This window comes from Ceratotherium simum, chromosome 6, assembly GCF_057802395.1.
Source record: "Ceratotherium simum simum isolate JZ-2026a chromosome 6, ASM5780239v1, whole genome shotgun sequence".
Classification (NCBI taxonomy): Eukaryota; Metazoa; Chordata; class Mammalia; order Perissodactyla; family Rhinocerotidae; genus Ceratotherium; species Ceratotherium simum.
This window is the reverse complement of record NC_141905.1, coordinates 77,802,725-77,816,518: the sequence shown is the minus strand read 5'-3', so window position 1 is coordinate 77,816,518 and position 13,794 is coordinate 77,802,725. Positions and strand designations below refer to the sequence as shown.

General features: G+C 42.8%; 1 long non-coding RNA gene across 1 annotated transcript; it reads right to left on the bottom strand.

Moving 5' to 3' along the window:
- Positions 1–884: 884 nt before the first annotated feature.
- Positions 885–6,678, bottom strand: LOC147916910 (uncharacterized). The gene is made up of 2 exons (XR_015552586.1): positions 6,538–6,678; positions 885–947 (listed from the first exon to the last, which is right to left on the bottom strand). It is a non-coding gene; the product is annotated as an uncharacterized LOC147916910 (long non-coding RNA).
- Between the last annotated feature and the right edge of the window lie 7,116 nt (positions 6,679–13,794).

Genomic DNA, 13,794 nt, shown 5'->3' with positions numbered 1-13,794 from the left:
CCAATCCGACAGCAGATGCCACTTTGCTCAATGTTCCTCCAGCATGGAAGACTTGGGAGCAGACAGAGGCTGCCTCATGAGACAGGAGCCTTGCACTTTTTCATTTTTTTGTATCCTACACAATTTGGGTGAAGGGTGCTTGGTAAGCGGGGGCTGAGCATATGAAACCTGCGAACCCACCCACCATCAGCTCACCCAGGAACTCTAGTGTGGGAGTTAACAGGGAGTCAGACAGACTTGAGTTCAAGTCCTAACCTTGTAGTTTGCTGTGGGACTTAAATTACTGAATTTCACAAAGTGCCAGATTCTTTGCTGTTAAACTGGGGATAATGGAGCTCATGGGTTGTTGTGGGTGTCAAATGAAGTGTTAGTGTGAGGTCTGGCGTCACAATGAGTGTGTAACAATAAGGGTTTTCTCCAGGTGCCCTGATAAAAGGTTGCAGCCAGTGGCTAATCTTGAATTGTTCAGGCTACTTGGGGGACAGTGGTGCCCTTCAGTTTGGAGGCCTCCCTTAATGTCGCTGTGGTGGGTAGTGGGGTCAGCTCATCCATAATCACATGCTTAGGAAACCAGAGTAGATTGACCCTGAAGGGCCTCCAGCCGGCCTTTTCTCCTTCCTGCGCTCCTGCTTCTGCTGAGCTCTGTTGTGCCTCCAGCAGCTTCTGACCACCTCCTCCATACAGGAGGCTGCCGGGCAAAGGGCACCCGGCTGGAGGTGACGCCACCTGGTTTCCTTTCACTGTCATAGTAGGACTCACTGAGACTGAACATTTCCACTGCCCCTCTTGGTTTCAAAATCCAAGAGGGAAAGATTTTAAATTATTAATGAGTTTGCTTTTTATGATAGAAGTCAAGCAGATTCAAGGTTAAAAAAAAATACTCACCTCAAATAACACAGGACACTGAAGTTGCGTTACTTTACTTCTCCTGGCCTCAATTTCCCAATCTGTAATGAGAGAGAGTAGTAAAACCTCCTCTCAGGGGTATTGTGGAGACTCAGTGGAGGCATTTGAGAACTGCCTGGTGCAACGCCTGGCAGAGAGCAAGCACCTGACTCATATCAGCGATTACCATCATAGCCTTTCCACTTCCAGAGATGACTTAGGGTTCCTTTCCAGAAATACTCCGTGCTCACAAGAAAATATGTTTACACACACATGCACACAGAGAGACATTACAGTCAGTGCTCTGCAACTTGCTGTTTTCACTTAGTCATCTTGGGCCTGTTTCCACATTAATACATATTGATTTCCCACATTCTTTTTAAATAACTGGGCAGTATTTGGTTGCATGGGAGTACCATAATTTACACCATCAAAGGAAGCATTTAAAATATATAATTACATATTCGTCCAGAGGTTTTATATTTGGAAATACATGCAAACAACCATTTGAATAATTCAAACATCCTTTTCAACATTTACAAATCTTATGAACTTGACCCACATTGTGTACCAACAGTGTTGCTGAGAGACGAACTGGAAGGTCAGATCAAGAGAACTGTGAACCAGACTGGCCGTGCCCAATGGGGCAGGGTGAAAGCAGTGTAAGGTGCTATACTTATTCCAGATTAATTTGGAATAGAATAGAATGTTAAAGGAGGTGTAATAGTTGTTTGTTCAAGCTTTTAACTACAATATAAAAGGACCAGTGGTTTTACTACTGTTTTTCCATTTGGCTTCCCGGCACCTCGAATTTGATCAGCGTCTTGCTGTTCAGAGGTATTTTGAAGTGTGCCAAGTCTTAATTGAAGTGGAAGTGCCTGAAACCAGAGTTAATACCATGAACAACAGGGAGTCGAATTTATGGAGGTACACTGTTGTTAGCTCTGCGTTTCAACTGCTTTCGGCTCTGGGGGTCAATTTAAATTCTGAGAGTAGGCTGGATGGTCGGAAGCTGAGCTGGATGGTCGGGCCAGAGCTGCAGCTCTGATGACTCAGCTGAGCTTTTGGTCCCCTTGGGATGTAAGAAAAGAATTCTGCTTCAGGGTCTAGGGACCCAGGTCGGATAGCGCCTGGCATGTGAAGCCTACTGAACGCAGCAGGCACTGTGCTGGGAGCTACAGATACAAGGACAGCAGGATGAGACGGGGTCCCTGTCCTGTTAGATTCCAGTTGGGGAGACTGACATAAACAAGCAAGCAAACAAAATAAATAGACAATAAAGAGAGCTGATGATTACACCAAGAAGGAAATAAACAGTGATGAAACAGAGAGTAACTGGGGAATCCACTTTCCGCGGGTGGTTAGGGTGAGCTGAGGCTTGATAGATAAGGGCCCAGCTCCGGGAAGAGCTGAGAAAGACCATTCTAGGCAAAAGGAGGAACAAGGGCCAAGGCCCTGGGGTGGGAAAAAGCTCGGTGCATTTGGTGAACTGAGAAAAGCCCAGGTGGCTGGATCATCGTGAGAAGAGGGGGAAAAGAAACTGTACTGATGGGGCCCATATCTTGCAGGGTCATAGAGACCACAGCAAGGAGTCTGGATTTCATTCTCAATGCTGTGGGAGGCCACAGCAGATTTTAAGCAAAAAAGTGATTCCTGTCTTTTCAAAAAGATCACTTGACTGCTGTCTGGAGAATGCATTGAAGGGAGGGAGAAGTGGAGAAGGCAGCGGCTGTTTTCCATGCAGGAGATGATGGTGCTGGAGGCAGCGGCTACAGCAGCAGACATACGGCTGAGTTATGAATCCAGATCAGAGCCCACTGCAGGCTCCAGGCCACCGAGATTCTCCAGAGATTCTCATCAACCCGCTCACCAGTCATCTGTTGAGCACTTGCCTCCCACAGACAAATGTCTGGTGTGGCAGGGTTTATAGGAACATTACGACAGACACCTGTCTCACTGGGTAGACCCAACACCCCCACACAATGAATTAACTTGTAAGATGCCAGGCCTCAGGCACTGGTGACCATGGGCACTAGAGCCAGGAGCAACAGGAACGATTTTGTTGGCACCACAAGACACCTGCCTTCAGGAGCCTTGGCAAAACTGTCAGCTATGCACTGTCTATGCCACCTCTCCTTTCCCAGCCAGGAACACAGGGTGACCCATCTCCCACACTGACACTCTACCAGACCCCAGCTTTAGCTACCCCAAGACACGTCTGCTTTTTAAAGTGGTGCTGTGACCCAAGTGGATTTTTCATTTTTGGTCTGTATGGGAGAGAGACTTAAGGTCTAGCTCCACCTGGTGACCTTCGCCAGCAGCCCTCTGCTGGCGTGGGACTAAATGAGTGCTATGTAAGTTCAGAGAAGGCCAACGTCAGGGCAAGACCTCTTGGAAAGACAGGCTGGGGGCTGAATTTGACAGTTGTTAGAAGCTGGACTTGAGGACGTCCGGTGGGGAGCCATTCTACTGTTAAGTGGGTGTAGCTTTTCTCTCTGGGCGCTTTTAAGACCTTCTCTTTGTCTTTGGCATTCAGCAATTTCACTATATTGTATTTGAGTGTGGTTTTCTTTGTATTTGTCATACCTGGCATAGATTGTGATTCCTATTGTTATGGGCTGAATTGTGTCTCCCTCCCCCCAAAGTACATGTGTTGAAGTCCTAAGCCCTAGTACCTTAGAATGTGATTGTATTAGGAGACAGGGTCTTTAAAGAGGTGATTAAGTTGAATGAGGTCATTAAATTCGGCCCTGATGTCCTTATAATTGAGGAGATTAGGACACAGATAAACACAGAGGAAAGACCATGTGAAAACACAGGGAGAAGCCAGCCGTCTGCAAGCCACAGAGAGAGGTTCAGAAGAAAATAACCCTGCCGATACCTTGCTCTCAGACTTCTAGCATCCAGAATTGTGAGAAGATAAGTTTCTGTTGTTTAAGCCACACAGTTTGTGGTACTTTGTTAGGGGGCAGCCCTAGCAAACTAATATATCTATCTCTAAAGATTCATGTCTTTCAAATTCTAGAAAATTCGCAGTCACTTCTCTTCGGCTGTATTACCTCTCATTCTTTCTCTCTGTTCTCTCCTGGACTTCAATTTAATGTATGTTAAACTTTTAATTCTTTCATCCATATCTCATGACTTCTTTCATATTTTCCATCTTTTTTCTCTCTCTGGGCATGCTGGGTAATTTCTTCAAATCTATCTCCCAGTTCACTCATCTTTCTCAATATCTGTGTCAAATTTGATGTTTAATCTGTCCATTAGGTTTGTTTAAGCAATTACGTCTTTCATTTTTAAAAGTTTCATTTCTTTTTCAAATATGGCCTTTAATTTTCTTGAGAAAAGTCAGATTACTTACAAAGGAATGACAATTAGACTGCCAAGAGACTGCTCGCTACCAATAATAGAAGCCAGAAAAGAGTAGACAGTATCTTCAAAATGCTGAGAGAAAATAAACTAAAGAATGAAGATGAAATAAGAGAATAAGCTTTTTGATTGCCTTATGGTTATTAACTAGGAATAAAAGGATATTACGTCAAATCAAATATTGAAGAAGTGGGAGGGAGGGTTGGTGAAAAAAGAAGTTACCAGAAAATTTTGGAACCACTGAATTGATTCAGGCAAGAATCATCAATAGATGCTAAAACTGCCAGTGAAATAATGTTGGGGAAAAGGATATTTACATGGACTCAAATTATTACCTCACAGGTTACTTACTAATTACAAAGAGCAGGAGGTATCTTTCTGAAGGAGAAATCTGGTGGACATCATCTTCGCCAAGTGATCAAACTTAATATGACGAATAATAGGACAAACACCATGGAGCTTCTGATGGGATGTATTGAGCATCAATACGTCACCTATACCGTATTCCTACCAAAAATATTTATCCTGAATATAATTATGAGGAAACAATAAGATAAATCCAAATCGAGGGCCTAAACTGTTAAAAAGTGTCAATGTAATTAAAGAACAAATACAGTTGTGATAAATTAGTATTTGAAATAAGAAAAGAGAAGCACAGACTCGGCTTATTGTAAATTACCTCTGCAGGGGAAACAGGCCCAGAGGAGAAGCGTATAGATAGATACATGGGGGTGGGTAATGCACTAATTCTTAGGTTGGGTGGTGGGTTCCTAAGAATTCACTTTATTATTCTTGACAATGTCATAAGTTATATATGTTTTTTTTAGTGTGTGTTACATATTATATGACGTTTGAAAATGGCATTTTGGCTAGAGGAAATCAGGAATGCCCAAATTCTACCTTTGGCCTATCAATTCTACCTAGACCTAGTTCCAAAGCGGGTGGCAATGACAGGTAACTGGGAGGCCAAGGGATCATGGATTGTTTCTCCGAACCCCAGTGCGGGGAGACGGGGTAGACTGGGCTGGACCGGTACTGCCCCTTTTAACCAGGTTCGTTGGGTTGTGAAGCCTGCTTACAGCTTCTGAGGTCTAGTATTTACTCCCCCAGAGCTCAGGCTTGAGTCTCAGATTTTGGGGCTGTGATGGGAGGAAAAGTTGGTTTCACACAGACCCATCATCATCAGGGAGAATGAACCCAGAGAGCAAGAGCCCGGGAGCCCTGGAGCTGAGTGCCGAGTTGAGGCAGGTCAGGATGGGGAGGAAGGGAGTGGGCAGGAGAGGCAGGCTGGCCCAGCATTCTCCCAGGAGGGAGCAGCCTGCCCTTTCTTACTCCTGTTCCCATTTTACAGGAAGGGAGTTAGGCAAGAGAGCTGCACCGTACCCGAGGTCCCTTTTACTCAGTGACTCTGTCCACCGGCAAATGTGGCCCACTCCGGAGAAACTCCTCTTAACATCGGGGTGGGCTCAGGTGCCCGGTGGGAAGAGGACAGGAAGGGACCCTGAATTCCTCCTCCTGGAGGACAGTCTGCTTCAATACGGCAGCTCCAGTTTAATATTTTAAAATTTAAATCGCCACAGTTCTTCCTTTCCCTTCCCTCCAAGGGGCCTACAGTCTCCTAAGATGAAGCGCTTGCCCAAACCCTTTGAGCAAGATGGATATTGTTATCCTTACACCCCGCTGGGTCAGCTAGTGGCTGGCTGGGTCCTAGGGACAGAGCTCCCTCTGCTGGCTCACGAGCTGGAGTCTTCCCAATGGTGAATAGAACTCTTCCTATGGTGACATCAACTTCAAATAGTTGTCATCATAATAATAATGACATATAACAATTGGTTTATTATATAGTACAATTAGCTCTTGCTGTAGATTAATAATTTTAAAATGAAGTACAGCAAGGGCTCTGGAGTCAGCCTGGGGCCCTTATTAGCAGTGACCTTTGGCATATTTCTTAATTGCTCTGAGCCTCAGTCTTCTCATCTGTAAAATGGATATAATAATACTGTATCAGTCAAGGTCCAGTCAGGAAAACAGAAATTACACTCATCCATTTAACAGAGGGAACAGGGGGAAATTGTTAAACATGTGTAGGAGGACTGAACAGACAAAACAGGTGTTTTGAGGTTACAGAAAATAGCCACAGGAAGCAGCAACTATCCCTTTGGTGGAGAGAAGAGATTGGGATTACCAGAACTGCTTCAGTCCTCCATTGCTGCTTAACAAGTTGCTCCAAAGCTCAGAGGCTAAACATTCTCTGGGTTGGCTAGGCAGTTCTGCCAGTCTCACCTGAGCTCATCCACGCTGCAGTCGTCTGCTGGAAGGTGGGCTGGGACAGAGAGGTGGGTTGGCCTCTCTCTCTACGTCTCTTTCACCCTCAAGGAAGCTACACTGGGGTCCCTCACGTGACGGTGGCAGCAACAGTCCAAGAGAACGAAGTCCCAAAGCACAAGTGCTCCTCCAGCCTCTGCTTGACTGTTTGCTGATGTCCCATTGGCCAAAGCAGGTCACCTGGCCTAACCCTGATGTAGGGGACTACACGAGGGCGTGGATTTCAGGAGGCGTGATCCATCAAGGGTCATTGGTGTAACAGTCAATCACAAGAGCCTACAAGTTTAGAGGAGGGGCCCCCAGTTACTGCTGCTACCTCGGGAGCTTGGAGGAAGGGGTCTCATGGAGACATCCGAAGAGTGGGTGCCCCCTGGCTGTGCCAGAAATATGGAAAGAAGTTGGAAATTGGCACCCTCTGCCGTTCCGAGGGAATCAGCAAGCAAATAGACAGGAACAAGTCCCTTCTCTCCTCCTTCTGCCTTCCAGACTCCCTCTAGCGGCCCCTTTTTGGCCAGCTGACAAAGGAGAAATGCAGCCTGCAGGCTCCCAGCCCTGGCATCGCAGAGCACAGGGTGGGAGCTGAAACAAACCTCCCTGCCTCGCAGGCTTGTTGAAGACAAGAGCTTGCACAGTGCTCAGCCCAGATGAAACGTTCAATAGGGGTTAACATTTGTTATTATTATTAACCCTTTCGTAATATTTTTAAAGCAAAATTTCACTGAACTCTCACTATACTAGGTACCACGCAGTGGGATTAAATTTGGAGATAACTGAGGTTTTATTCTATCCCAATATTTTCTTACTGCCCTTCAGCCCTCATCCATAAAGACAGTAACTTTTATGTTCTCAGGGGGAGAGTGTGTTGGGGGCTAGGCTTGTCATAGAAGTTCAAAGAGCTTCTGAGTGGATTTTTCAAACATGTAACTAAGTGGTCTTGAAAGCCACACCTTTCAATTGCAAGAGCTGGGCGTATGAAAGAGAAAAGGTTTCCTGAGTTCTCAGAAACGGAGAGCCTGGAGGGCTCGGAGTACAGAGCTCAGACCAAAGGCACAGAGTGGAAATGAAAGTATGAGGTCCCAGGAACAGTTTTTTTCCTGCCCCAAAGGAGATAATAGTGACCAACCGTTAGGAGAGTAAGAATCAGAAGGGCCTAACTGGATCTGTTACGTTGGACCTGACAGAGAAGCCCGGTACTCTGGCCTTCTCTAGGAGTTACAGTTATACACGAATTGCTGTGGGAAGGCCAACAAAGGAAAGATCTAGGTATTCTGTCTCAAAGAGCTGGAAACAGCCTCATCTATGTCCAGTAGGACACAGACAACGCACTCAAACTGAGGAATTGAAAAGAATTGAATCAAGGATCTATTTACAAAAGTGTGGGCAGGGTTTAGTAACAGTACAGTACCCTGGTACTAATTATAGCTGGGACCTATTAACTACCACTTTTAGGCCTGAGGGAGCAAGAAGAAGGACCAATTATGAGAACCTGCTGAGCTGTATGTTGAGGGCTGCTGGACAAGAGTTATGATTTTGGGGACACAGCCAGCCCATTGTAGCAACTCAGCAGGCAGGTTGAGAGAATAAATACTGTCTCTTGCTCTTTCCTGCTCCTTGCTAGTACGAGGGTAGCCAGATTACATGGGAAATACTTATGCTAAAAAATTATTGTTGTCTATCTGAAATTCAAATTTAACTGGGTGTCCTGTATTTTATCTGGCAAGCCTAGCCAGTACTGGCCGTTGGCTGAACCCAGATAGAAGCCAGAGCCCAGGACAACCTACTGATGCAGCCAGAAGGGGCCCTTTGGGTTTTATCCTGGAGGCAATGGGGATAATGGAAGATTTTCAGGCAAAGGATAAATACTTTATTAAATAATCCTTTATTTAATATTTGTAGCAACACCATTCATAATAGTACAGAATGCACATTAATAGAAGAATGAATAAATTACAATGGTCACATAAGGGAATATTTTACAGTAGTGAAAATCAACTACAGCCACATGCAACAACATGGATTTTTTTTTTTTTAATCAGCATCAGTTTATTGGTGGGGTTTTTTTTGGTATAAATTTCTTAAATAACAATATCTAAAGTTAAAAAATCAAAGCATATTTAATTCACATAGGATACATATCTTAATTAAATTTAATGGACAGGGCCGGCCCTGTGGCTTGGTGGTTAAGTGCGCGCGCTGCGATGCTGGCGGCCCGGGTTCGGATCCCGGGTGCGCATTGAGGCACCACTTCTCTGTCCATCCTGGGGCCGAGTCCCACATACAGCAACTAGAAGGGTGTGCAGCTATGACATACAACTATCTACTGGGGCTTTGGGGGCAAAAAATAAAATAAATAAAATCTTAAAAAAAATAAATAAATAAAATAAATTTAATGGACATGACATAGTTTTTAGGATAATTACTATATTGCAGAATTACTCTCAATCGCTATATATCATTAATATACTTAACTAGGCAGTTTTGTGTTACTATACAGTTCCTTTTCAATAGAATAATTTTCTTCAATGATTGCCTCCTATTCATTTTTTAGCATATTTTTATGAAGGCGTAATTTACATGCAGTCGTGTAACTATCACAAAACGAAGCTATAAAACAGTTCCATCACACCTCAAAATCTCCCCATACTCTTTTGTAGTCAACTCCTCCTCTAGCCCTCAGCCTCTGGCAACCACTGATCTGTTTTCCATCCACAGTTTTTGACTTTTTCAGAATTTCATATAAATAGAGTCATACAGTATGTAGCCTTTTGAACCTGGCTTATTTCATTTAGCTGAATGCATTTGAGATTCATTGCTATTGTTGCATGGCTGTTTCATTCCTTTTCATCGCTAAGTGTTATTCCATTGTATGGATGATGTACCAGTTTGCTTATCCATTCAGAAGTTTAAGAACATTTGGGACGTATATCAGTCAGTGTTCTTCAGAGAAACAGATCCAATAGGATATATATACACACACATATATATACACATATACATGCATACATACCTCAATATCTCTATATATCTATATTATCTATATCAATATCTGTATTCATCCATTATCTATCTATCTATCTATCTATCTATCTATCTATCTATCTATCTAGAGAGAAAGAGAATTTATTTAAAGGAATTGGCTCATGTGATTGTAGGGGCTGGTAAGTTCAAAATCTGTAGGGTAGGCCAACAGGCTGGAGGCTAAGGCAGGACTTCTATGTGACATTTCCAAGGCAGAATTCCTTCTTCTCCAGGAAACCTCAGTTTTTGCTCTTAAGACCTTCAGCTGATTTAATGAGGTCCACCTACATTATTGAGGGTAATCTCCATTACTTAAATTCAACTGATTGTAAATTTTAATCATATCTACAAAATACCCCCACAGCAAGATCTGGACTAATGTTTGACTAAACAACTGGGCACCATAGTCTAGCAAAGTTGACACGTAAAATTAACCATCACAAGATATTTCAAGTTTTTGGTGAATATTAATAAAGTTGCTATGAACCTTCCTTTATGGGTTTTGTGTGGATATAAGTTTTCATTTCAATTAGGTAAATACCTTGAAGATAGCTAGATCATATAGTAAGTGTATGTTTAATTTAATTAATTAATTTATTTATTTATTGGTGAGGAATATTAGCTCTGAGCTAACATCTGTGCCCATCTTCCTCTACTATATATTTTTTTTAAATTTTTTTATCTTTTTATTTTTTTTGTGAGGAAGATCGGCCCTGAGCTAACATCTGCCAATCCTCCTCTTTTTCCTGAGGAAGACTGGCCCTGGGCTAACATCCATGCCCATCCTCCTCTACTTTATATGGGACGCCCCCACAGCATGGCTTGACAAGTGGTGTGTCAGTGTGTGCCCGGGATCTGAACCGGCGAACCCCGGGCCACCACAGCGGAGCGCTCACACTTAACTGCTTGCGCCACTGGGCCAGCCCCCTCCTCTACTTTATGTGTGGGACGCCTGCCACAGCACAGCTTGATGAGCGGTGCATAGGTCCATGCCCAGGATTTGAACCTGTGAACCCCAGGCCGCCAAAGCGGAGTGCGCAAACTTAAGCACTACACCACCAGGCCAGCCCCAGTGTATGTTTAATTTTATAAGTAACTGCCAAACTGTTTTCCAAAGTGGTTATACCATTTTGCATTTCTACCAGCAACATATGAGAGTTCTAGTTGCTCCCATCCTGTCCACCACTTGGTATTGTCAGATTTTTAAAAAAAATTTTAGCCAAGGTAATATGTATGAAGGAGTAAAAAAAAGCAAGACTACATATAGCATATAGTTATAAAAATGAAAACTAAACAATATACATACATACATACATAAATGCATTAAAACTCTAATTTAGGAAACAAAGGAACGGTAAACTCAAAATTCAGGATAGGGCTTACATCTGTTTGTGGGGAGAAGGTAGAGGAATGGGAAATAAAAGAAACCTATAAGTACCTCTAAGTTGTTATCAATGTGCTAGTTCCTGGGTTAGATGGTGAGATCATGGTTGTTCATTATTTTATTAAAACACGAATAAAATAAAAAGGGCCACACACGGACCAATGATGACAGTGTGTTGCAAGCATTGTGATAAATCCAATTCTGTGCATTTGAAATCTAATTTTTAAAAAAAAGAAAAAGGAAAAGAAAGATTAGTGGCAAAATGAATAGTGTATTAGAATGGTGAGAGAATAAAGGCATGAAGAACCAGGAAGGAAAGATATTCCAATAATTGAAGAAAATTATAGACCCAGGTGGTGAAGGAGAGATGGAGAGGGGACAGATAGCAGAGGGGAAATGGACAGGACTCTGCGATCAAAGGAATGTAGGGAATAAGAGATGGTGGAGTAGACGGCTGTTTGTAGCTTGTGAGAATGACATCTTTCATCAAGCTAGGGAACTCCGGGGTGCAATTTTGAGGTGAGTGAAGAGCCCAGGAGATTATTCAAAATTCAAGTATGAGGGCTGGCCCGGTAGCATAGTGGTTAAGTTCGCGCAATCTGCTTCGGCGGCTCAGGGTTCACAGGTTCGGACCCTGGGCATGGACCAATGCACCACTTACCAAGCCATGCCGTGGCAGACGTCCCACATATAAAGTAGAGGAAGATGGGCACGGATGTTAGCCCAGGACCAATCTTCCTCAGCAAAAAGAGGAAGGCTGGCAACAGATGTTAGCTCAGGGCTGATCTTCCTCACACACACACAAAAAAAGATTTTTCTTCGGTGCCCTGTACCAGACCTGGGCCAAATGTCTTACATGTGTTATTCCATTGACCTTTTACAACAATCCCGTGGTGCTATTTTATATAGGATATTTGACAGAGGAGAAAACTGAGGGCCCAAAGGAATGCTGAGCAGCTTCAAGGGCCCAGTTGAGGTCAGAATCTAAGTTTTAATGGTGCTCATTGGCAAGGCTGTCCACTTTTTCTCTGGTCGCCCTTGACAGCCAGTAAAAAGGAGTGAACAAAAGAAATCTAAGGTTAGGGATTTGTGTGAAGGATAAGGGGGTGAGGGAGGAAGGTATAGTCTCTTAACTGATGACTGTGTCCAGGTTAGGGTCCTGGTCTAAGAGACACTGAGATCAAGGAGTTGAGGGACTACAGGAAGGAGCACGTCAAGACCTTCGGAGGATGTAACCGATTCCCCTTCCCCAACTGTCACAGACCACAGATTTGAGGACAGTACTTTTTATGTAGATCAGAGGTTTGTGATTTGCCTAAATTGTTTCTAAATGACTTTACACACCTCGGCCTCTGATAGCAGTAGAGGCTGAGATTGCTATGGGCTGTACTTTCAACATGTCCACGTTCCTTGTTTGTCTAAAACAAATGGCCTTTTGCCATTTGTTTTAGTTTCCCGATTTTATGAAAAGTAGAGCCTTTCCTCATCTACAGGGCACTCCCAGCCTGAAGCCCAGTATTGGGATGGGCAGGGGAGGGCTAGTTTTCCCACTGGAGCAGCCATATCAATTCCTTCCTTTTTTTTTTTTTAGATTAATTTTAATTTTTATCAGATCTATATACATAGTTTAAAGAATCAAATAGATCCATAGGGCTTTTTAGGAAAACCAGAAATCTGCCTCCTGGAACTTCTCTCATTTCCTATTCTCTAGAATCATCCACTTTCATCTCTTAACTGAATTTTTAGTGTTTACCTCCCTATCTTTAAATAGCTTGATTATGTTCCTGGTTTCTCAATTTTAGGTATTCATCTATTGACTTCCCACTACAGAAGATAAGAATTTATCTCCCTTTCACGTCTCATCTACCAAGGCAAACTCACACTTTCTGTTCTCTGATCCTCCAATATGTGCCACATTATAATTTTGGTTAAATCAATATTCAGTGTTTTTGTTATTATGACCGTGTAAATGCTATGCATAGCTGAGCCAAATCATACAACATAGTTACTTTTCCTTTCTTATACAACTTTCTTTTTAAGGACTTGGTAAATCTCTTATGTTCTGTTCCCTTGGTTTTGTATGTACTTATTACTAACATCCCCTAATTCTCCCTCAGATGTTTGCTCTCCTTTCCATAAGATCAAAGAAATTAGGTATTCATTACATTTCATCTTCTTGAAGAAATCTCTCTCAGAGCCTTTTAAAAGATTATCATAAAATACACGTAACCTAAAATTTACCATCTTAACCATTTTTAAGTGTACAGTTCAGTGGCATTAAGTACATTCACATTGTTGTGCAACCATCACCACCATCTATCTCTAGAACTTTTTCATCATCCCACTCTGAAACTGTATCTGCTAAACAATAACTCACGTTCTCCACTTCCCCAGCCCTGACAACCACCATTCTACTTTCTGTCTCTCTGAATTTGACTATTCTATCTACCTTATGTAAGGGGAATTATACAATATTTGTCTGTTGTGGCTAGTTTATTCCACTTAGCATGATGTCTTCAAGGTTCCTCCATATTGTAACATGTGTCAGAATTTCCTTCCTTTTTATGGCTGAATACTATTTTATTGCAAGTATACACAGTCATGTGTCACTCAATGACAGACATACGTTCTGAGAAATGTGTCGTTAGTTGACTTTGTTGTTGTATGAACATCACAGAGTGTACTGAAAGGGAACACAATTTGCCACTCCAAAATGTGTCTCTTTGACATGAGAATTATTTTAGGCTGATTATTTTTGTGTGTGTGAGGAAGATTAGCCCTGAGCTAACATCTGTTGCCAATCCTCCTCTTTT